Source organism: Lonchura striata, chromosome Z (assembly GCF_050655825.1).
Source record: "Lonchura striata isolate lonStrDom1 chromosome Z, ASM5065582v1, whole genome shotgun sequence".
Classification (NCBI taxonomy): Eukaryota; Metazoa; Chordata; class Aves; order Passeriformes; family Estrildidae; genus Lonchura; species Lonchura striata.
The window spans coordinates 21,203,303-21,230,123 of record NC_140740.1 but is presented as its reverse complement, the minus strand read 5'-3'; the positions used below and the strand labels follow the sequence as shown (position 1 = coordinate 21,230,123).

The window sequence follows — 26,821 nt, the reverse complement described above, 5'->3', positions numbered from 1 at the left end:
GCAGATGGTGGGGCTGTGTTTCCACCCCTGGGGCAGTCGGTTCCAGGTGTACTGCACGCCCCTCCAGGTGAAAGCAAACTGAGGCCTGCATTCTGCTGCCAGAGGAATGGAGAAAAACGCATTAGCAATATCAATAGTGGCATACCACTTTGCTGCCTTGGACTCCAGCTCGTACTGGAGTTCCGGCATATCCGGTACAACAGCGCTCAGCCGTGGAGTCATTTCATTTAAGCCACGATAGTCCACAGTCAATCTCCATTCTTTGTCAGATTTGCGCACAGGCCAGATGGGGCTGTTGAAGGGTGAGTGGGTTTTGCTGACCACCCCTTGGCTCTCCAGCTCCCGAATCATTTTGTGGATGGGGATCACGGCATCTCGATCCGTCCGATACTGCCGGCGGTGCACTGTCGAGGTCGCAATTGGCACGCGTTGTTCTTCCACCCTTAGGAGTCCTACTGCAGAGGGGTTTTCTGACAGTCCAGGCAAGGCATTCAATTGCTTAATGTCTTCTGCCTCTACAGCGGCTATTCCAAAAGCCCACCTGAGTCCCTTTGGGTCTTTGTAATAGCCGTTCCGGAAGAAGTCTATGCCTAGGATACACGGAGCATCTGGGCCAGTCACTATAGGATGTTTCTTCCACTCCTTCCCAGTCAGGCTCACCTCGGCTTCCACCAGAGTCAATTGTTGTGATCCCCCTGTCACACCAGCAATGGAAACAGGCTCTGCCCCCACACGTCCCGATGGTATCAGAGTACACTGTGCACCAGTATCAACTAAAGCATCATATTTTTGTGGCTCTGATGTGCCAGTCTATCAGTGTCCTTGTGCCCAGTCCATCACCCTCGATCCAGGAGGGCTGCAGAGAAGATAAACTCTGACCTTTAAACCAAAAGGGACAAAACCTTGTACAGATCTGGCCTGAAGGGCCAGGATGTGATGGCCTCTCCAAGGGAGAGAGGTGAGAGGCCCTGTGAGCAGACACCAGGACTGTCCCCAGGAAACCATGGCAAGGTGTCAGGAGCAGGGATTAGAGACAGGGCCAAGGACATGTAATGCAGGTGGCTGAGGGAGAGCATCATGGAGATATGGTAATTGAAACTAGGAAACAATATTTCCATTTTGATCCTGATAATATGTGCCTGCAGGGATGGAAGGCTTGCTGTGTCATCGAATGTTAGAAGTGAACTAACTTTTAGATACAATTAAATGAGGACAAAGTCGTGGTGGCAAAATAAATCTGTTTAATAGTAACAATTCGCCTGAGCCGTATGTATGCCCTCTTTCCCACAAAAGCTGAACACACACATCCTCCAAAATGACTGCATTTTATTCTCTTTTCTGGCCAGGCACAGGCCCTGTCCCCTTTCCCATTGGCTGGGTACTTGGGAATTTCTAATCTCTACTGACCATCTTTCTGTCCCCTCCCCTCTCATCCTATTTCCTTTTTGATCAGGTTTTCCAACCTGGCCACTTTCCCAGTCCGCAGCAGCACCAACAAATTAACTAGAGCAAATCCAAACCAGAAATAACAACACACAAAACCAACAACTCTTGTTTTTAAACTAATAACCTTTTAACCTAACAACCTTCAGCAAAATATTACCTCATCTCTCACAACAGGGTAGAGGACTCTGATGTCACCGACCTGTGGATGGTGGCATCAGGCAGTGCTGGATTGTGACTTCACGTTCCCTCACTGCTGCCTTGGGGTTCCAAGGAGTTTCCAATGCCTTTTGCGTTGTCACTGGGGGTGTCAGAGGGCAGTGGGCTGTGACATCCCAGAGGGTGGGTTGTGACATTGTGCCCCTCACTGATTCCATTCGGACTTTGGCAGGGCCACTCTGGCTCCAGCCTGAACTCTACTGAACGAGTGGCCAAGGCGGAGAGGATCAAGCCAGGCCTCTCTGGTGCTGGGCACAGCCTGTTCCTGGCAGATCTCGGTGCCAGGCCTGGAGCCATCACTCCTGGGATGGCCACAGAGCCAGACGGCGACTGCCCCATCTGCCAGGACTCTTGCAGGGATGTGACTTCTGCTCTGCCCTGTCACCACCGCTTCTGCCTGGGCTGCATCCTGCGGTGGGTACACAGGAATCCCTCGTGCCCACTCTGCAGGACACCCATAAAGACCATCAGGCTTTCTGAGCACTCAGACGAGCATCAGGACACAGCCAGCACCGCCCCGGAGCAGCTGCCAGTGGCCACCGGCCGGGCAGGGAGAGCTCCCGGCTGCCTGGATGAGAACAGCCCCATGGCCCTGTGGTGTCCTGTGCAGCTGCGCCACAGGGGACACTGTCCCCAGCTGAGCAGGGCCCCTCAGGGCCGGAGTTCCCGGGTGGCCTCCTGCCCGAGGTGTGGGCCCGACTTTTCCGTGCACAGCCGCAGCTGCTGGAGCCCCTGCGGCACTGGCTGCGCCGGAGGCTGGAGGGGATATTCCGGCGCTGGTGGTGGCTGGTTGAGGCTGCAGAGAGCTCCATCCTGCACGACCTGTGCCTCAAGGGGCTGAACGCCGAGGCGCTGGTGCAGGGGCTGCAGCCTGTCCTCGAGCAGCACACGGCTCCACTGGTGCATGGCATCATCAGCATCATCGTGGGCCAGTGCAGCGAGGAGGCTCAGAGGCTGCTGTGCTCTGGTGCCATCAGGGATGACAACAACAGCCCTGTGGCCAGCGCCAGCTCCAGCTCCAGCTCCAGCTCCAGCAATCCCCAGACCAGCAGCTCCTGGACAGGGGCTCCTGCCCATGGCCCCGAAGTCTATGATGTGGAGGATGAAGCTGGTACATCGGAGGCTGCTTTCCCTGGGAATCCCAGCCACCCCCCACCTGTGGCTGTCTCCATGGAGTGGGACCGGCCCCAGGAGGAGCCACGGCAGGAGGTGGTGACAGTGGCAGGTCCCTCTGCCCAGGGCAGCAGCTTCAGCTCCTCCACCCCTGTCCTGGGCTGGGACCAATTGCCATGGGGACCACTTCACCCCATTAAGAGAAAGGTCCCCAGCCCCCAGGACTCTCCCCAGCCCTGCAAGAGGCCAACCCACTGACAACTCTAGCAGGCTCTCAAAATCTTCATTGAAGGAAAAGGGAATAAATGGTTATGTTCCTCACACAAACTCTGGGCAGTGCTTTCTCCCTGCAGGGCAGCAGAAGCCAAAGGCAGAGGGGCAGCAGAGGCAGCTGGGCTTGATGCAGGACGATGCCCTCAGCCTGCCTCCAGTGCTCCTCTCTGCCCAGCCGCTGGCACATCTGCTCTGCTCTGCTTTCTCTGTGCTGCCTGTGCCAACCAGGGCAACATGCAGAGTAAATTTTCTGGCAGACAAGCAAGGTCTACTGCAAACTTGATCCTGAATTATAATTTTATCTCAATGTCCCAATCAAATAAAGTTGTTTCAGCACAGATTTATTGTTACTCATAGTATTATTGAAGGATAAAGTAATAAATGTGACTCCAACCATTATTAAATCTGGGAAAAATATTTTATAAAGCAATAGTCTTCATTTCCTACTAATAAAAAAGCTGGAGTTGCCCAGTTGGAAGGAATTAACTGAAATTATATGTCAAGTAGATACAGTATCCCAGGAGAGTAGAATAAAAATGACTTGTTGAAAAAGAAACCAATATAATAGTGCTATATGAGAATCATGTATCTCATGGGTAACACATGACTGAGATTAAAGGGGAGACAGAGGTTTAACAGCAGACAGATATATTTCTTGTTATTCAGTTTATAAGAGAAGAAATTTTAGAAGCACATTGCCTTTTAATGAGAAATGAAAAATCACCTTTACATATAGGGGGAAATATAGTTAATTTTCAAATCTTATTATTTTAAAATATTTTTAACTAAAATTAAATAAGAGCAGCAACTGTTTTAATTCTGTAAAGAATTGATGGGGAGATAAATAGCGGACAACTTCATTGGCAAATATTTGTTTATTTTTCTCTTTTTCACTTCTTTCAGTCTGTCTCCACAGCACACCCACATCATTTTGGTGCTGAGACCCCAGAGTTGGATATACACCTCCCCTTGATTGGCTGGACAACCTTCTTTTCAGGCAGCCTGCTATATCATTGGCCTTCCAGGTTTCCTGCACATGCTGTACCTCTACCTAGAAAATGACTGGGAATATGCTCTGCCTTCCTGATGTCTTCAGAAACCAGCTTTCAACCTGGACAACAGATGTAAATGTCAAACAGAAATAAACCAGAAGAAAGTCCTACAAAATAATTAATTATATAAAAAGAGAAATGCCTGGGCAAGATAAACAGACAAAAGAATAGCTGGAAGAGCAACATACAGCTGATCCTAGTGACAGTTCCCTGAAGTACAGATGGGCTCTTCAATCACAGTGATACCTCTGTGCAATATCAGGGACAGCTTTAGGAGGGGCTCATTTTAAACAACTGTCCAAGTTAGACACTTGTAAGAGGCTGTCTGAAGACCCTCACTCATTTGCCTGCTGATTGCTATGAGCAGGAACTCCCTTCTCCCACTGCAGTTCCGGCTTGGAGAAGGCAACAGTGCTGGTGCAGCCACTGCACTGTCACGTTGGCTGTTCCCAACGAGCCTGGCAAGAACTTGGCAAGGAGTTGGCAAAGACTTGGTGAAGACCCAGCATGGACCCAGCACAGGGCAGCCTTCTGCAATTCCTGCTTCACTCTCCACCTTTAAGCTGAATGAACTTTTGGGGTGACTCTGGTGGTCTCTCACTGCAGACCCCTCATCTGCCTCATTACCACCATGACAGACGGAGATCAAGAACCCTCTCCCCAAGGACTGAGGCTGAGGCCCTTACCACAAAGAGTGGGGAGGAGAATGACCTGACCTGTTCTTCTCCAGTAACTTCAATGGACTTATTCTTCATTGTGTTTGTTCAGCCTGGATGATTTTCTGTAGATACACCTGTTACCCCCACAGCAATTTCAATAGACTCTCGTTGTTCTGACTGTTCCCCCCTTTTTCCCTCTGTGGACTATAACTGGACCCCTGGGTTGGGTAGGACTTTGGAGACTTTCCCCAACATAACAAGACGGCTCCCCATCATCCAGACCAGTGAGAACCCCACCTGTGTTGGTAGCTATTCCCATCCCCCCCTTCTCTCTTTCTCTCTATCCTTTTTATTTCTTTTCTGACCCCACTATCACATTTATTGGTTTTGGCCCCTAAGAAAGGTCAGTTTGTTGTGATTAAACTGATGGTGCCCTGCTGTTTGCCTTTTTTGCACTTTGGGATAGGCTAACGAACCATCACAACACCCCGCTATAAGCAGATTGTGACAACACTTTAAGGCTTTCACAAGCAAAGCCATTTTCAGAGCAGGCTGGTAGTTTTGGAGTTCTGATAAGCCTCCAGCTCTAGATTTCAGGCTTTCCTTTTCTGTATGCATCTTAGAAATGTGCAAATATTATCAGTTCTTTTCCCACTCTCTTCCAGTGGGTTCCATTCTTTAATTGGCCTTGCCTTGGTTTCTAGACTGTATTTCAGAACAGCCTTTAGCCATGTCAGAGGCTCAGGAAGCTGCCAAACAAGGCTTTGGGAAAAGTTCTTTCTTTGTCATTCAGTTAATTGCGAGTGAATATTGTTCCACCTGGACAAACTCTAAGCAAAGGTGCTTTGATCCCAGCTGCAGCCATGAAGACAGCTGGATGAACATATTAACGCTTGACTTAGTGCTTTCTTTCACCTTCTCTTCCATGTTCAGATCACCAGTGTTCAAGATGTTCTTTTCTTGAGGTCTACCACATCTCTCAGGAAATAACTAGACTCTTATGTGCTCCATGGTACAACTCTTTTACATAGTCCTTCCTTTAAAAAGGAATGTCTTGAGACGTATGCCTTGTACCCCTCTGAGCTCAGGTACACTGAACAAGCACAGCCAGCATACTCAGGACACACTTGTGACCTGCTTTTGATGGGTGGCCATAAGATATTGCTCTTGGAGTCCATTTTTTCCAAACTGCTTAATCCTTCACTCACGTTCTTTTGACACAGCAGAGGTTGTCATCTATCCTGGATGGCTGCCACTACTACAGCCTGGATGGCTGCCACTGCTAAGCACTACAATGTTACTATCAATAGTAAAAGAAGAAGGGCCTAACTGGAAAAATATTAACCAGCAATGGGGTTTCAACTAAAGCTAAGTTTCTTAGAAAACTCCCATTTTTTTCTATGTTTTCAATTGTTCTATAGAACTGGTAATAAAACACATTCCCTAAAAGAAAACATGAAGTCTCATTGCTAGGATCTATTTTCCCTACTTCCAAGACACAAAGCAGTCATCTCAGAAACTCAGAGCTCTTTACTCTGTCCTTTCCCACCATTTTCCTTCTTTAGAGACGCCATGTTGGTTGTTTGATTAATCTGGAATCTGTAGTGCCTTTTCTACCCAAGTACCAATGAAGTATCATAAAGTTTTAATGAAAGGCTTTTAAGTCACAGAACCATAGAATAATTTAGATTGGAAAGAACTGGACATTTGTCATTCAGATTCTTTGTTCTGCACATTGGCTGACTATTGCAAGAACAACCTCTCTCCAAATAATTAGTGGATACCCTGGACGTGCCACAGAAAGAAGCACAGAGAGAGAAAAGGCTTTTATTGACAGGATACAAAGGGATATTTGGACATTTGTTGTGATGCTGGGGACTGGAGGAACCATCTGGAGCAGTGTAAGACAACTCTGTTAGGAGAGCAATGCAATGATAACTCCAAGTTACAAATCAGCTATGGTTCTTTGTCATTTCAATTCAGTGACAAGGTAGGTCTGGGATGGAAATGCTTGCATTAATCTAAATACAACATTCAGCAATGGACAGTTGCTGAATCAAATCAGAAACTCATAATTAATACAATGGAGTTTTCTTTTTGGTGTATTATGCTCCCTCTTTTCTCTGAAGAAATGAATAGACATATACACACACACAACCCTCACACAAGGCAGAATCTTTAAGTGTGGAGCTCAAGCTTAAACTCTGATTTTAGAATATTTCTGTGACTTCACCTCACTAGACATGTTTAAATGAAGTGAAATCAGTTCCACGCAAAAGAAGGAGCTCCAGGGAAGGAAAATGCACCTTTTCTAAAAGGACACTTAGCTTAAACAAATATTGAAAAAGTTAAAATTAAAATTTAAAAAGCGGCATGCTGTTGGATTTTATTTTTTAGTTTCTCTTCTGCAGAGTACTGCCTATATAATATATTTATTTTCCTGATATTTCTCCTAAATTCAGTTATAATTTTTAATGAATTTTCATATTTACTGAACACCACTGATGTTGTTTTTATAAAATTTCAGTCAAACTGCCAAGTTTAAATTCATATTCTCCTTGCAGTGAAGCATGCATGGTTTTAAGACACAATTAACTTTGAAATACTCATAAAACCTTCTTCAGCTTCTTAATGAAATAACAGCAATTTAACTCTCTTTCACAAGAGAGAATTACAATTTTAATTCCTTATAAAGTACTTTATGAAACTGATCAAAATGATCTTGTAATATTCAAAGCAATTCTGTGATATTTTCTGTGCAAGTAACTGGCTAAAGTTTTTTTTTTCAAAATATTTTCCCAAAATAACTATCCAACCAAAGTAAAACAAAATGGAAAACCCTGATAAAAGGCATTGAAACTTCACCTTAAAAGGAAAAAAAGGGGAACTGTGCTTTTGCAGAAGTGAGATAGAGATATCACAGAATAACTGAAATATTTGTTGTAAAGTATTTCAATTTCTTGTAGAAAAAGATGGACAAAATTCAAAGACAATTTTAAACTTAATTTTTAAATTTAAATTTTAAATTAATTTTTAATTTTAAAATTTTGGTTTAAGATTCAGTGTTAATTTTTGATAGGTTTGCCTGAACTGCACAAATAAATAACCTAAGAAAGAAGAAAACTTTACTAAGCATGATACAGTTCCAGAAGAGTAGGTGGCAGCTTCATCTCTGATGACAGCAGGAGTATTCCAGGATGCATATTTCTCTACTGAAAAGTCTCACTCTGAATAGTTATTAATACTTGAGGAATGAGGGACTCCCTTGCACAGGCTCCTCCTTCTCCCACAACAATATTTAGCTGCTCTCTGCCACACTAGTTCATGATAAACCAAGTTTCAATTTATTACTAAATAAGCCTTTGCTTGCTGACACAACACTGAAAAATATAAAATCAACTGCCTTGAGAATCTCATATAGTCAAGATTTTAGAATAGCTAAATATAGTTCTTCCCAAGTACAGAAAACTTGCCTTCTTTTTATTTTTTCTTCTTTTTTTTTAATTATATTTAGCTTTTCGAGTTATAATGTCAGCTACACAAGTTCTTATCTCCTACATTTTAGATATCCTACTAGTGGAATTATAAAATTTCTTGTATTTTCACTGTTGGTTTTCCACCTGTAGATTTGGAAGTTATGCTTGGCTACTGATTTTCTCCATCTCTCTGGATGGAGAAGAGAGGATAGAAACATAGATACAACAAATTGAGAAGGATGCACTGTTTTACGAGCTGCCCTGGTTGGTACAATCCTTATTTTTCAAGCTGAGGTAACACCTACACATAGATCCAGCTATTTGTAGGTGGATTTTACTTTATCAAACTTATTTTTACTTGGTGAATTTGTTTTCTCTTCATAGCCATACCACAGTCAGCAATAAGCTGCTTACAGTAATCTGCCTTCAATCACAGTCATCGTTTATGACAAAGCCCAAATTCCTTCTAGTGAAGGTATATTTCTGAGATGCCTCTGCACTTAATGGCAATTCAGAGGCACTAAGCTGACTTCCTGAAGTGCCTAAAAAATATCTACTTCTTTTTACATGCTGCAGTGAATTTCTAAATAAAAACTAGCAAATAATTGTAACAATAATTTAAAAAGCAGCCACTTTGGTTGAGTCACCTTGATTTGCCTCCACAGTCAGACCTTTCACCTGGTTTGTACCCTTACAAAGGGTGAGGTTTGTTCTTTTCAAGATGAAGATGGGGGTAAGAGTTTCGAGGTTGCTTCTACAACTTGTAGCTGAAATCCCATTCAATCCAGAGACATTGTAGGCAGACTTCCTTTTCTGGACCCTTTGGAATAAGGAGTGTATCTTTTTTTCTCAAAGCAGCAGAATTCACATCTCTGTTTTCTTCATGCTCCTTTTTGATCCACTCAATTGCCTAAGAACTTCAAGACCACTGTATTAAATATTGGTTCAATACATTTTGATTTTTAAGAGACATTCTTTCAGAAAGTCTGTACAAAAGCTTTTGAACGCTCCTCACTCTAGGAGTTTCAGGCACAGCAGTCCTTTAAATTCTGAGGTAGAGCAAAACATTTCTAATTCACCTCCTGCTACAATTTCACCAAGTCTTCCTGAGGGAAGAAAATAGAAAGCTTTTAAGATTCTCATTGAGACATTCCACTTGTAAATCAGTTATTTTTTTCCAAAGAATACTTTTGAAAACTCTCTCCCAAAGCTATGGACAGGCAAAAACCATGTACCATCAAGTGATAAGACAGAGTTTTTACTCTCGCAAATTTATTTTTCCTCCTAACACTCTGAAAACCTCTATTTGTTTTGTTTTAATTTGTTCTTTAGAATTTGTGAGCAGAAGACAGGAATATTTTTGCATGTTGGGAAATGCCATAGCAATGTGCTGTTGATTAGTCATGCTCTCGTCCTTATCATAAAGCAGAGACATTAAATAACCAGGAACATCAGGAATTTTGTGGGAGGAGATAGGAGACACAAAATCTGTTTCATTTTTTAATTTCCCTTAAATAATTCTGCAAGTTTGCAAAGTGCACAGAGATGCAGTCACTAGAGTGAGGCCATTACTCACATCTGGCATCCCCAAATTTTCTTTATCGTTTTCATATTGTTTGTAAGTGAAGGTTAAATGCAGAATTGATCTAATTAGTAAGGGTAAAGGTAAATGTGGGGTTTGACGTGTGGGGATCCCTGCTGTCCCAGAAGGGATGTTGAGACCAATTTTTTTTGGTTTCATTTCCTCACAGCAAAAAAATCAAGGGGAAAAAAAAGAGCCTCAAATCACATAAACACACTTGTTAAAGCAGTTTCTTATAATAAGAAAAAAAGTCATCTGACATGTACATTGCCATTTTTATAGATACTTCAGGCAGAATACTGTACATATTAACTGTGGTTCCTGTAAGTTATGTTTTCTATGAATTACAAAATTATATTAATACATTATGTAAAAGCATCTTAGTTTTGGTCAGCTAGTTGGCTGGACTTCATGCATAAAATTCCAAGAGATGAGATACAAGTTACTATAATTGCAGCAGCCAGCTGATGGCCACAACTGCCATGCTGTGGTTAGCAAGTCATGGGTGTAGCCATGTGAAATGGAAAGCTACCAGAGAACAAAAGCATTTGAAGTGCCAAGATTTATTGTTATAGCAAGTGTAGAAAAATACCAGGACCAGTCAGCCTGACTTCTTGCAAGAAACAGATGGTAAAAGAACTTGAGAGAATTAGCATGCAAACACAGATAGATTGCTGCAAATGCCACCCGCCTTTCCTGCACTAGAGCACATGTGTAGGAAGATGAGCAGTTCATCAATGACCTTATTTCAGATTTCCCAGCAGAGCAGTGTCATTTCAGAGAACCATCTTTCCCTACATAAGTAGTATCAACTTTGTTCCAATGGCTGAAGCAAAAATTTCTGAAGGAATACTCTAAGAAAAAATGTATTTCTTTTTATCCAATACCAGAGGAAATTAAACATCTACAACCATATTACATAATAATTTAAAGCAATATAAATTGGAAGAAGAAGGTGCAAAATGCTGTCTTTAGATCATAATCATTGACAATAAAATTGATTTCTTTAGTGGAGTGGTTCATAACATTAGAGTTCTGATTTCTGGTGAAAATATATATAAAGTTTATTTAATTTGTTATTTCTAATCATCTCAATGCATCTGCTGAGCTAGGTGAGAATGAAAAGTGACAGTAAGAATGGTTCTGCATTGATCCCATTAGATGTTAAATGCATGAGGTTAGGTATGCTAGCATGATTTACAAAACCTTGCAAATGCTATGTTTGTATTATTAAATCTAAAAAGCAGAAAGGCCCAAATATTATCCACTGCAAAGAGAAGGATTTCAAAGCTTCACAGGGCTGTAGCATCAAGTTTTTCACTCCATTGCCTAGAAGCATTCAGTAGCACAATATATGATTAAATTTAGAACTTGTACAATACAATTTTTATAAAACCAACTGAACTCTAGAGGTGTGAAGGAGACCTCCTTTAAAGAGCAATAAGGCTTAAAGGTTTTTCCAAAACAAAAGATTTCAAAAAAACTAACAACAAAAATTAATTTAGGTTTCATGTCTCTTAACATAATGAAGAGATGGGATCCAACTGCTTCCATAGATTTAGAGTTCAGGTAGAGCTTGCCTTGAGGTGTCTTTAGGGAAGATGTCAGTTTAGCATAATATTCCAAACATCATCATTTACCAGCTATATTTCTATTGCCATTTTCCTCATAATTTCCAAAGTTTAAGACACATTTTTCTTTCTCCCCTTTTTTCCTAAAATCACTTCTGTTTTTATGGATGCCCATTGAATTTAGATGACATCATTCATCAAATTCTTGATTTGACAAGTCAGTGTAATATTAGATAAAAAAACAAGTGGGCTGTTCAAACATTTTGATTACTCTTTTACAGGAAAGTGATGATAAGTGCCTGGTAAATACTATCACTAGTCACAGTACATATTTATAGATCTTTATCTAGATGATGAAATGCCTCCACTTTAATACCAAATAGGTAAAAAAGCAGAACATTTTTTAGTTTCAGAAAGAAAGAATATGATGTATAAATGGAAAAAGAGAACAAAGGGATATAAATTATATTAATTTACTCAAACATCAAAGCATTCTTTCCCAAGTTCTTCCTATCAGACCTATCTTTAAGGAAAAGAAATCCTGAGTATCTTAAAAACTGTGAATGTCAGTGCTCATGTCACAGATCATATGTCAGCCAGCATAAGCCATTTTTATTCCAGAATATTTCTTTACTTTTCTCTCTAGTTCCAAGGAAGGATTGATAAAGAAATACTGATAGTGATTTTTTTATACCAAGGATATGTATCATTACATATAATTTTGTGAGGCATCTTTCATGTATACTTTAAAAAAAAATGTACACTAAGAACTGAACATCTGAGGCATTCAAAAATATTATGTGAGCTGAGATCTTTTCTACAAAGAAAAAACTATGTCCATATGATATGTATGGATCACTTTAATGGAGTTAACTCATCAAATACTTAGATTTAACCATAAATTCAAACATTTATCTTAATTTATTAATGTAAAGATTGCAACATCAGTGTGCAATAGTCTGAGACAAGGCCAGCTATATTGCAAACACATAAGTAAATTATGAATGTTTATTAAAAGCATTACAGGGATATGTGTTGATGTGGAAACTGTAGTTTCCTGTCATATCATCCGTTTCTAAAAACACTGTTTCACTATAAACCTTTTTAATTATAGAAATGGATTTGAATAAGTTGCTTACAGCAATGATAACATAATTTCATACACACTCTTTATATATTTTTCACTGATCCTGAAGCTTTTTAAATAAAACAAACAACAATATATTTTAATTTTTCCCAGGTTTTCAAAATGTGGAGCAAATGCAATGCATAATAACATTATTATACACCTCAGTCTTTTTTAGGAGTAATCCTTGTACACGATATATAATGCAGTTGTGTCTTCCAAGAAAGTCCATCTACTAAAAAAATAAATTCAGATTAATAGGTTATTTCTTGAAGACTGCCCAAATAGCTCATTCTTAAGAATGCCACCTGGTATAAAGGTCATTTAAATATCTCCTACCATATTGTGTTCCTGCAAGTTCCTTCATTTAGGGAGATTAGAATTTAGTAAGTGAAAAATGTGAAAACAGAATATCAGGATACTGTCAGCATCCTACTCTCTTCAGGAAGAAAAATTTCAGTGGAGTACCTTATATTCCCATTTTTTTCCTCTGGAGACAAAATCAAGATTTGAAGTTTTTTGCCACTTATTTTATAAGTACCTCTTTTCTCTTTCTCAAGACAGTATAAAGTCACTTTCTATGAAATGGGAGAAGTCAAGTCTGCATAACAAATCACTTAATTAGAGCCATGTAATTAGCTTGCCTTGAGAGAACCCAGTAAAAGCAGCATGTTCTCAATAATTAGTCACCATAACAGTGAGAGGAGAATAAAAGACAGAAAAGCAATAAAATCTTGGTGTAGCAATGCATTTTACTTTCCTTCTACTAGTTAATAAATGCCACAAAGTATGTATTTAATACTTCAAAATAGATTTCATATTATATCAATAAAGTAATAGAGAAGGTAAACTCTAAGAACAAATGAATAGGCAAGGAATAAGTTCCTTCATGAATTTTTCAGTAAAATCCTGTAGCCATTTGCAGAGGACCGGTCCTTACATTAAAGGTTTCTCCCTGCTTGAGCTTTCATTTTTCCATTTGCAACTTATTTCTGTAAAAATTTCAGATACTCCTCCAGCTTGTTAAGGCACACATCACCTTTCCTTATGACTTACAGAGTCTTTGATATGTGTTTTCTTGGCTGTAAATTCTACACTGGGACTCCATTATAGACTGCCTATAATCCCTTAAGTACCCCATATGTTCATCCTTTTTAATATCGTCCTGTTATTTTTCTTCACAGTCCAATAAGTTTGTGATGCCAACAATGACAGAAATTAAATCCTAATTTACATGTCCTCTGGATAAGTATCATTACTAGAAATTAATCTTCTGATTAATTTCGGGTAATGATTAATCCTCTGAGTCAAAATGCTGATCAAATATTCATGTGTGCATAGGTAGGTGTGTAAAATGAACATACATAGCTGTGAAACAACAGCTGTGAAAACTCTGTGTAAAAGAGCAAAATGCATAATACATTAGAAAAAAAATACAATTTCCCTCTATTCTATATTCACTGAGGGAGAAGAGGAGGAAAGATAGACTGTCAATAGGTTTCACATGGCCTAGCCAATGGAAAATAAAGCATCACATCATTTAGTTTGGTTCAGTTGTCCATATGGCAGGAAAATGAGTCTATAATTATTAGTGTCCATCACAATTGGAGCCACTACACTTCAATACTTGAGGGTTTCTCTAAAAAAAAAAAAAATAAAATCCAGAAAAAAACACAAGAGTTTTCATCCTGTAAGATAAAAAAATCACACATCAAAATGTTCTCTCTACTAGGCACATTATGAACCAATTCACCTTTCACTTTATCAATTTAACACTACAAAGTTAACTCTTCTAGGCATTTTGGCTGGCTAGATGCAATTTTCTAGCATAATATCCAAACATTTTTAAGCATTGCTGTATGCTCAAATAATTAATCTTTTCCAGTGATGAATTGGAGGAAAATTATGTGGTGATGGACTGATGATTCATGACTGGTTCAAGACATACCATCAGGATGCTGGGCGGAAATCTAAAGGCTGAAGAGAACAACTCTTTAACAAAAACTTATTTGCAAGTCTTATGCATTCTATCCAGCTGTTAAGTACTCCTGCTTCCAGCTTACCAATTATAGGAAATTATTATAATAATTGTATCCAACTGCTAGTTAGACTCACATATAAAATGACTGACATGATAATACACTATTAAAATTCATAGGATTGGCAAGATATTAAATTAGTTGCACTTCCACTCTCATTCACAAGGCTGCAATAGAACACAAAATGCATTCTTTGGAGGGATTTTAATTGTTAAATCCAGTCCTATTCCTATCATACTCTCAGCAGTTTTTTATTTCAGAAATGGATTTCACTGTGAATTATATGATGCAGGAAGGGAATAAATCCACCACCTCTCCAGCTATATATTGACAATTCAGCATTCAATTGACTAAGGGAGAAATGAAAATAGAAAGTGTAATGATCTTGTCAGACAACTGAGGTGTTAAATGAAAATAATTTTTCATATTGATTTTTCATTCTTCCTTCCCCTTTTTGACTGCATCAAATTCAGAGAATGCTGTGTTTTCCTCAGCTTCAACAAAAGTTGAGAGATATGAAATTACTTTGAAAGCAAACAGTCCAAGGGACACATGAGTTGACCAGTGCCAGGGAGATTAACATATTAGTCTGTGCTCTTTCTGTATCCCAGGGAAAAGAGACACTTAAAAAGTACAGCATACAAGAAGTTACAAACTGAATGATGAGGAGCATAAGAATTACATCATCTCAGTGGGATACCAATAAACTTTTGAGACAACATAAACTTGTGGCTATCTAGAGTGTCATTCCATTCTGGGCTCATAAAGACCTTGAAATCTGACACTACCGAAGCCATTTTCCATTCTTTTCCCCATGTGATGTCCTGCAATCGAAAGACAAGGAGCATGACACATTGCTTCAGTAAAGCTATCAGATTTCATGCAATATTTATGGTTTTGTATTGCACACACAGGAATAATGTGGAATGAGCAATACAGAAATCAAAGCTTTCTTCTTTGGCCCAGAGTTCTATTGTCCCTATAAAGCATATAAAACAAAATAAAGTATTTCTAAGCAATCTAGATATCATCCTTGTAAGCAGATTGTTAAAAAACAGTGACATGGAAAAAGAAAGAACTTTGTAGAAAATATATGTCAAAAGTGTCACAGAATGAAATTTCACTTATAATTCATCTCACAGATACTCTCCCAAAGAAATATGTTAGAATAGGCCAGTTCTGTATTTGAAGAATATATTCTATACCTCACTATATTGATTTGCACATAAGGACAGAGTCTTTTAAAATCACTCTAAACATAGAGAGAGATGACATTTTTTCTTTGACATTGTTATACCAGACAACTCCACACTACTTTATTGACACACATAAAATTAAAAGGAGGATGACTGCCAGGTGATACATGAGTGTCTCTAATAACATCACATCTGTCTAGCTGCAGAAAAGGAAAATAATAGTAGGAGGACTCTAGCACTGTGACAAGTTTTGATATGCCTGTTCCAAAGGTTTCACTTTATTCCTAATAGTCTGTGAAAGAATTTATTGCTGGTGATTCTCTGACAGCAGATTTCCTGTCTGTTTAACACACACTAAAAATTGGTGAATTTCTCAGTATAGTCTTCCAGTGAATCCAGTTAGAAACAGCCCACATCTACAGTGAGGCTAGCATCTGAGACTGAGATTATGACCCTGGCTGCAAGGACCAGAAAAAGTATCTGTGTCAAACTAGTAAAGGCTTGAACAGAGTTTCAAAGCAGGGGCAAAAACTCTAAGATTAGACATCTCTGAAGAAGGGACAGTAGGTTAGTAAAAGGGCAATAGATCTGTGACAGACCAAAGTCCTGACCCATGCCATGGCAGATCAGCCAAATGCCTGAGGAATCTCTCTGTCTCCACCTATTTAAAGACCAGACTATACCACTCTGAGGGAAAAAGGAATCAAGCTGTAAGAAGAAGACACAGAACTAAATTAATGAGAAATTTAGTGCTATGACTGATGTAATGCATGCCATTTCCTGGGGCAATCCATGTCTACAGTGTTGCAGTAACCATTATTAAGTCCAACAAAAATTACCTCCGTGAGCCTCAGTCCAAGAGGTGTTGTTATCTCTCTGTCCCTACTAACACTTAGCACAACATAAAGAGAAGTAACCCCCAGTCAAAATCCCTACAAATAACTGGGTTTGCCAGTTACACTTTCTGTGCATTACACACCTAATAATGCATCTGTCACTAGTTTATTTTTTTTAAGTGGGAAGTTCTTTGATGTGTGTTCAGTTTTGTACCCTGCACATCTTCAGGTGAGTCTCTAGAAAACACTCACAGATCAGACATTGGAAATGAACCATTCTTCAAACTCTGAGGCAATGTATGAAGATGAAAAAGTATCCTCTGTACCCTGCTGCAGATAATCTGATCATTAAAGACAGATTTGACAGCTGTGAGCCAGTTAAGCAGTGAAGGCCATTGAAAGTGCTGTAAGGAAAAGCTGTATGCATAATATCCTCTTCTGTGGAAACAAATTTTCCTAAAGCAAAGTCAGTTTACGCAGTGTAGCATTCTGGCAACTTTAATGGACTATGTTCAACATTCATAGTAGAAGAACTGAAATTATGTGGAAAAATGTTCTGTATGTAAATGAAAACAGACTTACATTTTCTTTGTTTCCCAAGAGGAAGTGCAGAAGCTGATTTTTCTTTCTGCATCTGTCATCCACCCTCAAAATACTTTAGAAGCTGTTGCAAAGGAATGATTTAGGTCATGCAAAAAAAACACCAGCAAAGGTGTGAGCAAAAGAAGGATTAATATAAAAGTGAAAGCAATGAAAGTTTGTTGGCAAGGTTCACTCTACTACTTACTGGATGGTTAAAGCACACAAAAACAAAATAGGACTAAAAATCTAAAATAAATCCAACTAAAAACCAAAAATCATCCAAAAATTATCTAGGTGGAGGTTGGGGATGCAAACAAGGAAAGAATGTAAAAGGTTAAGGACAAAGAGGTTGAAGGGATTCCCTCAAGTCATAAGATTCAGAGTGGACTTCCTTGCCAAACCTAGTCCTGTATTTGAAAAACAATTTAGGCCTAAAGGTTTAAACAGCACTTAAACTGAAAGCCTAATTTTAAAAATTTAGCAGTAGCTTCTAGGTAGTTTGCTATAAGCATGACAGTAACTCACTTACAGGTCTAACTTGAATGCAAATCTAAGATACCTAAGAACACAGGATTCACACTTGCATGCACACAAACATAGAGAGTCTGTGCAAGTTACACCCATGAAAAATCCCCATCAAATTTAGTGAAATACTCACTTTCAGATGCCTTTGAATCTTCTCAACAGGCAAAGGGCTGAGCCTCAAGGAGTGGTGGATATCAGGCTAGGTTGGCTGGTCCTCCTCATATAGCAAACTCAAGAGTTTGCTGGCTCTGATGTGCCACTTAAGAGCACACAAAAAACTATTTCCTCCCCCCATCCAGCTGATGTAATTTTAAAATGTTTTATGTCAGTTTCTGATAGGAAACACAAAGAAAATTAGAAGCAAACACCATCATAATTTCATTCTTATTGGCGCCTTATTGGAATATTGTTATCAATATAAAGGACTTTGTATTGATAACAAGATAACAATAACCTTATTGTTATCAGTACAAACTCCCATTCCCTTCCATTCAACTTCAGTGACTGAATCTCTCACAGGCCAGCTCTCATTCTCTAGTGCTTTTATGTTTGTCTTTAGTGAAACCCAAATTTCTCAACACCTTTCTGTTCCAGGACTTTTCTGCCTCTTCTCATATTTTCCTCCATTTCTTCATGAACAATTCTCTTACATATTAATATGTTTTTCAGAGTCTCAGAATTAGCTTTCCTCAGAGAGAAGGCAAATTCTTTCTCTTGTCAGTGACCTTACAGACACTAAAACAAAAGTGTCATACTGGATTTGGCATCAGAAAAATGCTGTATTATTCAAACCCATGGCCAGCTTTTTAGATGTGGTTAATTTTAATGTCCATTCTAAAGGTGATGACATGTGATGTATCTACTAACCTTGCAAGTTACACTTCCAGCACATTCAGGACTTAACATATTTTCTGACTGACTGCTATTCAGAGTCCTTTCTAGCTCGGCTGGAGTTTAGGAAAAATAATTAATAGATTTCCTGACTGACCAATTTAATCGTTTTAATTGAAGAAGAAAATTAAGCTCAGGCATGAGTAATCCTGGATAGCACCTTGCAGCACAGTTATGTAAGGGAGTAATCTGAAAAAAGCTCAAAGCATAGTAATGGCAAGGAATAAGCAATGTATTCTGGTGATAATTTATGGAATGCAAAAGAGATTGTCATTTTTGACAGCAAGATAGACTAGAAGACTGGCCTTGGAGGATAATAGTGTGAACAGTTATATGAGGTTGTAGAAGAGCTGGAGTTCCAAAGTATCCTGTGAAAAGAGAGCAAAAATGTTGACTGAAACATTATCTGAAAGCCTAGCAGTGAACTCAAAAATGTTAAGGTACTGTAGGTATTAAAATTAAAGTATCAAAACAGAGAAGTAAAATGCACTGGAAATGTGAACTAAATGAGTAATTTTGCAGCAAATTAAATTCATTTATTTGAAAAGGATATTGGACAGATTTCCAGTAGTAAAGCAGATGTCCATTGACTCTATGGATGTTTGAGACAGGGAATTCTGAGCTGCCTACAGAGACCAGGAAAAATTTAAAAATATGGGAAGGGTAATGGTGTCTTACTCAGAATTACAGAATTACACTCAGACCTCTGGGTGGGCACAGAGACAGGATTCTCCCACGAAATTCATCAGCCATTTTCAGGGAAGAGGAATAGCTGTGATGACTGAAGTTGTCACAAACCCCCACCAGATCAGTGGGTGTTAACCTGTGCCTCCTAGTCAAAATATATATTCACCAAACTATGCTTTGGAAAACTATAGAATTCTTATGAATTTGGGACAAATTTTCAGAAATTTTCCCCCAGCTCTGCCTACCAAAGAATAAATTCAAGTTTTCATAATCTTTCCAACACATGAGTATGCTTAGGTCTGAAGCATCTTTGTCTGAGAGTATTTTATGGCCTTTTCCGAACACCATCAGAAAATAAAGATGAAAAAACATCTCCTTAGATTGTGTTATCTTGTACCATTTAGCCTTGCTAAACTCATTAGAATCGTAGTGGAGCTTGCCGTTCCAATCTTCAAGCTCTTTTGTGAATAAAGTAAACAAACTATGTTTTAGATAAAGGAAACAAAAGTATATGGATTAAAAATGCATGGGTCAGTTTCTAGCTTATCTGTAGCCTGTCCAAAATTTTCTTCAGCTGTGGAAAGCTAGCAAGATTTATTATTTTTATGGCATTTTTATGTTCAGTTGTGTCTGTAGAAATGTTAACTACAACTCACTGCTTTCTACAGAATTTTCCTTTGTCCAAATCCAAACCAAGCCAAAAATACTCCAAAACACCACAGCCTGAATAAGATAACATTTTGCTCTCAATGGACAAAGTTAATATAATGCAAGGTAGATGTAGTTGAAGCATTTCAGTTTTTTTTTTTTTTTTCACAAATACAGCTTATTTCATTTCTGAGCCACTTCAGTCTAATACCAACATAATTTCTTGGCACATAAATTATCCCAAAGCTTTCCAAAGGGTAGGAGTAAGAAGTGAAGGAGCCCTACACTTTTTTTGGCAAAATGCACGTGCCTTTTTCAGTTCCATAATTTCTCCCTTGGCTCGTGGCCCCACTTTAAGAAGGCTTCTCTCCACAGCCCTGAAGAAGGGTGTCAGGAAAGGGGTCAGCAGCCCCATGAGAGCAGAAAAGCTAGGAGCCCTGTTTTGGCTGACATGCACAGTGACAAGCTGGGATGAAGAGTGACAATCCCAGGTCAGGCTTAGGGCTAGAGATAGTGATCAGGGTCAGTCACAGACCACTTAAAAGGCATTAAAAGGTCAAGCCAGGAAGTCTGGGTCAGGATGAGAACTTTCTGCCTATACATCTACTTACATAGTTGTGGTGTAGCACAGGCAGGGACCTGCCTCAGGTTAATAGAACATTTCTAGGTGTGGCATTCCTAAAGGCATAAAAACAAGCTCAAGAAAAAAAGTTCAGGGTTTTTTTGCACAGATTAAAAAAATAAATGTTCTTACTTAAAATCTTAGTTAAAAAGTTACTTTTGTGTACAGTTTGTGAAATAAAAATTTATTTTAAATATAGGCAAAACATTAGGAGACATTAAGCTTCACAGTCGTAGCTTAACCTACTAGAGCAAAAGAAAAGTTATCATCACCTCTATAGATCATGAATAAAGGCAATACTCCTGCAGAGATGCAGGTTATCCAGTCTCAATCAGGCTCTAACTAATGTTCATGGAAGGTTGTAATAACTGGGAAGAAGTGGAGATGAATCTTCCAGTTGAAGGGTTGGAGTCCTAAGGAATTTGGATAGCCAAATCTCTATGTACTTATATCAAGAATTTCTGCACCTCATCTTTATTGGGTCACAACTGTAGCTCCATTCCTGCTGCCTCCCAGCTACCAGTAATTTATGTAGATGCAATGAATAGCAATGGCATAGCACTGCTTGGAAGCTCTGCCAGGTCTATTACTTCCACTCTCATTTCTGAAAGCAGTAATAAAAAAAATAGGCTCTGATTTAGAAGCACTGCAATGCTTCATGTTTTGCAAATGGGTCTAAAGGAGAAGGGAAATATGCAAATTAATTTTTATCTCTAGAGTTGAAATTAAGTTTTTCAATTAGATAAAGTTGCTAACTAAGGACCCTCCTCATTATCATAAAATCCCTAAAATGTAATCCTGACTATGTTGAAATATCTTTTTAATTTAGCTTAGGATACATTGCGAAGAATGAGCCACTGAATTAATACCAAGATCTGGTTGTTTGCTTGCAATTGATTTCTACCTGATATATGCCTCTGTGACCTAGTGGTTTGTAGCAAAAAAATCACTTCTACCATTCACTTATTTTTACAGTGGTCTGTGCAAGAATTGTCTGTGCATGGTCTACTTTTGTAAGTATTTTCAAACAGATAGCTTTCATGCTGAGTTTTTAGAAAGTGTTTTTACTGACGCAGACAATACTCCAGTCTGATGGCAATTAGGAGCTTTTTCAGAGCAACAAAAGTCTTGAAGACTAAACAGCAAACGAAGCCTTTTAAGACCTTCCATTGCTTCTAGAAGATTGGTTTTTAAGGCTGATATGAGAATCATAAGACTACAAGGAGAATAAACATTCAATTTCTTTACAATTAAAAGCAATGGGAAATTATTTAGGAACCACAGGTTGCTATGGGAAAACACCTGGGATACTTCTCCCTTTTATCTCTGTCCAAGACACAATTCATATTTGCGCATTTCTGTGGGAGGGGACTTGGGAAACTGTCCCCCCGAATTACCCTGGGAGGTGACAGGTGTGTAGTTCCCTGCCTCCCCTGTTATCAATCAGTATGTCTGTCATCCCTTGGTGCTAGAAAATTCTTTGTTCTTTATACCTCCATTGGTTCCTTCCCTGAAGCCGCTCCTTCCCCTTACCCTCATTGGTTATAACCCTGCCACTCGACCCTAACTCTGCCCCCGAAGCCTTCCCTCACTGAACGCTTCATGCCTGGACCCTCCCTCTCTTGTCCCCGTTATAATCCCGATTCCGCCCCCTGTTCGACGCTCTCAGAGCGAGCTCCCTCCCGGAGAGGTTGTTTTCCCTTCGCTCCCTGAATTGCTGTTCCTCAATAAACGCTCCTGGAAAAAAGCCGCCTGTGAGCCGTCCCGCCTTCATAGAGGAAGATTTCATTACGCTATCCGGCTTCCGAGGACTCGGCTCTCTGACAAGCAGAGTGGTCAGAGACCAAGAAGCCTCACATTTCAAGTTGGAAAACCTTGTTATTGCTGCAGTCTCAGCAGAAGAGAGCCAGTCACACACCACCAGCATGTGCCAGTCATGTCTGAACCACATTGTTTTGGACACCAGCCCCATGGGGACATGAGGATTATTTGCTTGTGTCTTTCTGTGGAGATGATCCTGAGGAGGTGAAGGAAAGGAAGTTTGATCATCACTCCATGTGTAGCTGGTTTATCTTCCTAGATACACGCCTGTGACAACTTTTCCATTCACAGTGAAGCACTTCCAAATTTCTCATTTTGATTCACTGGGCTGTAAATCAACCCTTGTGTAATTTTAGACCCTGTTTTTTCCTCTTTATGCAATTACAGTGGGTCACTATAATAGAGAGCAGGTATTCCAGCAACATTTAGCACATGAAAACTTGGAAGTCACAAAACTACATGGTTACCAGCTTTCAATCTCTGAGTATTAAATTAAGAAAACATTACTATGTACAATCAATTCTGATTCCTTATCTTACTTGATTTTAAGGGTGTTCACACTCAAAAAATATGTTAACACTTTAGTTTTATGAGCATGATGAATCAGCTTTTTACTCTTTTCTCATCTGCACTTTCCTACTGATGAAGAAATCTGAGTGTAGAGTAGATAGGCTTATCATGAATTATAGGCCTCAGTGCCACTTGTCTTGCATTTCAATTTCTTTTCTGTCTTTCTGTGCCAAATTTATATAACCCCTGAAATCAAGGTGAACTTTAGCTTTCCCATATTTATAGCTTGCAAGCTGCATGGCTAATGGCCAGCCCTGTGTTTATGTGAACAGTTTACTTTACCAAAGTAGTAGTAGTAGTAGTAGTAAAAGCCAAATTATTATTTCCCCAAACATACTGTGGTTTCATTTCACATTATCCCACCTAATCATAGAAAATTAGGTAAGTTAAAAATAAAATAAATAAATTTAAAACAGTATTAAGAGTGAGGACTTGCTTCTTATGAAGAAATAAAATCATGTCGATAACTCATGTCCTTATGCCTGCTCTCTGTTTCTTCATGCTCACAAGTTTAGGACATTATTTTGGTCACGCTACAAAGTTATAATATTATCATAGATTTTCTATACAAGTTTCAGTCCTACTGCTAATTGTCAGTAAACCTAGATTTTGCCAATATTTTGTCTATCAGGTTTCCCTTACCACAACACCAAAAGAAGGAACCAAAAATCCAAACCAACTAAAAAAGACCAAAACAACAGAAAAAATAAAAAACAAAAACAAACCCAACCCAAAAACTAGAACATTGGGATATGATGCAACTTTTCCCATATATGCCGCATAAAATTCAGACTGCTTCTGTCAGTCTCTTTCATTGCACAGCTCTCCTTTCTTTCAGCAGCATGCATTGGTTTTGCTTTATCTTTTTTTATCTTTTTTACCACAACAGCCTACAAAATATACCTTTGCCCCTGCTTTCTTATTCCACATCCTTTGAAGGGTCCATTACAAACAGTAGAGTGTTTGGGGAGTTCTTCAGATACTCATCTGCACTATTTCAAGCTTCTGTAAGAATGATTTTGGCTTTGCAAAAAAACTAGAATAAAATAACAAGTATTTTTTATTAATATGTATACTTCATCGCAACTAATGTGCTGATGCATCCAAAGATCTTTAGACTGCATTATTATAACCATTCAGTGATGCCATCTGACCTTCCCAGATTATGTGATCCTAGGTAATAAAGCAGATGGTACGTAGCACAACAAATAAGCTCAGTACACGCAGGTAACATAACTCATCTCCATTTCAGTTTGAAGCAGTTTGGCAGTGCCTGGTCACTAAAGGCAATTAATGTAATGTGTGGATCTCAAGATGAGAGTAGAGGCAGGCCAGCAGGAAACAGACACTTAATAGTCAATAAAAATAGGCAAAAGCAACCTGGAAAACCAGGGATTTGCTCTTCTGCCTTTTTGAGTAGTTTACATCTGGGAAATTTCAGTTGTGATAACCGATTATTTTTATGCGTTACATGGAAACCAGAATTATCAGATACCCAAAGTTTATATAATCACTTGGAATAAAGTTCTCAAAATGCAACATATTTAGCCAGATGCAGAGGAACAAAATTTTGTTTTCCAAGTGCTGCAGTGCCCTCAGGGAAGAGAAGACAGATGCTTTCTTATCTTGGAGCATTGCTTACATAGAAAGTGAATAACTACAATAGTATCAAAATATCACCATCTTAAAAACATTTGAAAAGCTGTGCAAGATTTAGTTGTTTTCACTCATCCATCTGAAAACTACATCCCAAACCCACAAAATTATTACCTTGCCTGTCATTGGAGAAAAAAATTATAAAACACATTTCCAGCAGTTGCATTTGTAGAGAAGGCCTCATGATCATAATGCATTTAGTTTCCAGAGTCAGCAAGCAAATTAAATTGTTTGACTTTAATATCAGTCTCATGATTTTTTATTTTTTTAATCAGCCTAAGTTGGCAAAAGTGCTGATGGAAGCCACAACCTGCAAGTTTCACCTCTATTAGCAAGTGCTTAGCACAGTAAAAAAATGAGGAATACACTGGAAGATGTCCAACATTGTGTTGACTGAGTTTGAGAAAATTTAATAGGAGCAAAACTAGATCCAAACCCCAGGTTCTGACAAGAAGGATGCTTATGGCTGTGTATCTGTTGGCTCTTAGCCCTAAGGATATATTTTTACTGTAATTCTCAATTGCATGGGAAACACATATGGGTAACAGGTAAACAGCTGGTATTTACCAGATGTTCACTGTTCCAGAGACAAAATCCAAGCTTTATTATTTTTTTTATTTGTCAACAGAGGAGTTGGCTGAACTTAGAGCAGAACTTTTGATAGATTATTGTTCAAGAATTTGCAGAAAAGGATGTACAGTCTGTAAGACCTTTCTGCAAATAATATATTGAATTAAAACTATGGGATTTTTTGAAAGCCTGTGCCTTCTAACTCCGCATTGTCTTGAATCATACTTGCCCCTTATGCTTTCCTATTATTTCACTTTGACTTTAACTGCACCAGAAGGTACCTTCATACTTTCCAAAAATAAACTCCGATCAGACTAACTTGCACCAGATTGCAAATTTAAGTCCCTGCTCATATAAGTACAGTGCTTACATGACATCTTAAATCATCTAGTGCAATATACACATTAACATATTACAAATGTATCTGCCTAAAAGCTAAAAATTCATGTAGCTATGTTTCTAAAATCTGGGCCTACAAAATTAAAGAATTAGCCTGCAGAGATAGGCATGCTGGAAGATGATCCCTATTTCATTACAAAAATAATCTCTGTCTCTTCATTTTGTTCAGATAAAAAAGTTAAAAAATCCTCATGTTAGTTTGCAGCTGTTTTTAAAGAATTTCCTCCATGTCTAATGACCACAATATTATTTTTCAAATCATACAATACAGTGAAATAATTCTTAAGAAGTATGAAGCTAAAAAACTGGAACTATTTCATAAACAGGAAGGGAAAGAAAAAAAAAAATAGGTTGAGGTCATTAATAAGAATAATAGCTCTGGGACCATGATACTTGGTCTATCATTTAAGGAGAAATTGCAGTAATTATGTGGGCCCAAAGGCTTTCTGCACAGTACCTTATTTACCTAGGTCAATGGTGCCTGTCCAAGCTCCACATTTGTGAGCCATTTACTCCTACATTCATTAGAGCATATGACCCAGCTGAGGGTGGTTAATGATTTGTTATTATTCCAGAAGATGGCAACATTGAGGTTGCTAGTTATGGCAAAATAGCCATCCCATCAGTGCTTCTATTCTAGCTGAGCAGAAAATGTGTTTTAGAGCCTCAAATATGATGGAGAGATGGGGGGGATCTCAACCAAGTGTGCAGATACCTGATGGAGGATATTAAGGAAGATGAAGTGAGATGTCTCTTAGTGTCACCCAGTGATGGAACTGGGGTCAATGGGCACAAATGAAAGTACAAGAAATTCCACAGAAACCATATTTCTTTCACTGAGAAAATCACTGAGTATTAAAACAGGGTGCCTAAAGAAATTGTGGAGTCTTTGCCCTTGGAGACATTAAAAAGTTGACTGGAGACAGTTCTGCGGCAACATGCTCTGTGTCTGAACAGGTGGGTCAGGACCTGCCAGCCCCAAGCATGCTGTGACTCCATGAAAATGATTTATTGCCAAGGAGACTGAAAAAGAAAAAAAAGGGAAAGAAAAGACAGAAAAGGAGAAAGGGAATAAAATGGGAAGAGGAAGGGAAGGGAAGAGGAAGGGAAGAGGAAGGGAAGAGGAAGGGAAGGGAAGGGAAGGGAAGGGAAGGGAAGGGAAGGGAAGGGAAGGGAAGGGAAGGGAAGGGAAGGGAAGGGAAGGGAAGGGAAGGGAAGGGAAGGGAAGGGAAGGGAAGGGAAGGGAAGGGAAGGGAAGGGAAGGG

The 26,821-nt window shown here is 39.1% G+C and overlaps 1 pseudogene; it reads left to right on the top strand.

Moving 5' to 3' along the window:
* Nucleotides 1-1,939: 1,939 nt before the first annotated feature.
* Nucleotides 1,940-26,716, top strand: LOC146763683 (uncharacterized; annotated as a pseudogene).
* Nucleotides 26,717-26,821: the final 105 nt, after the last annotated feature.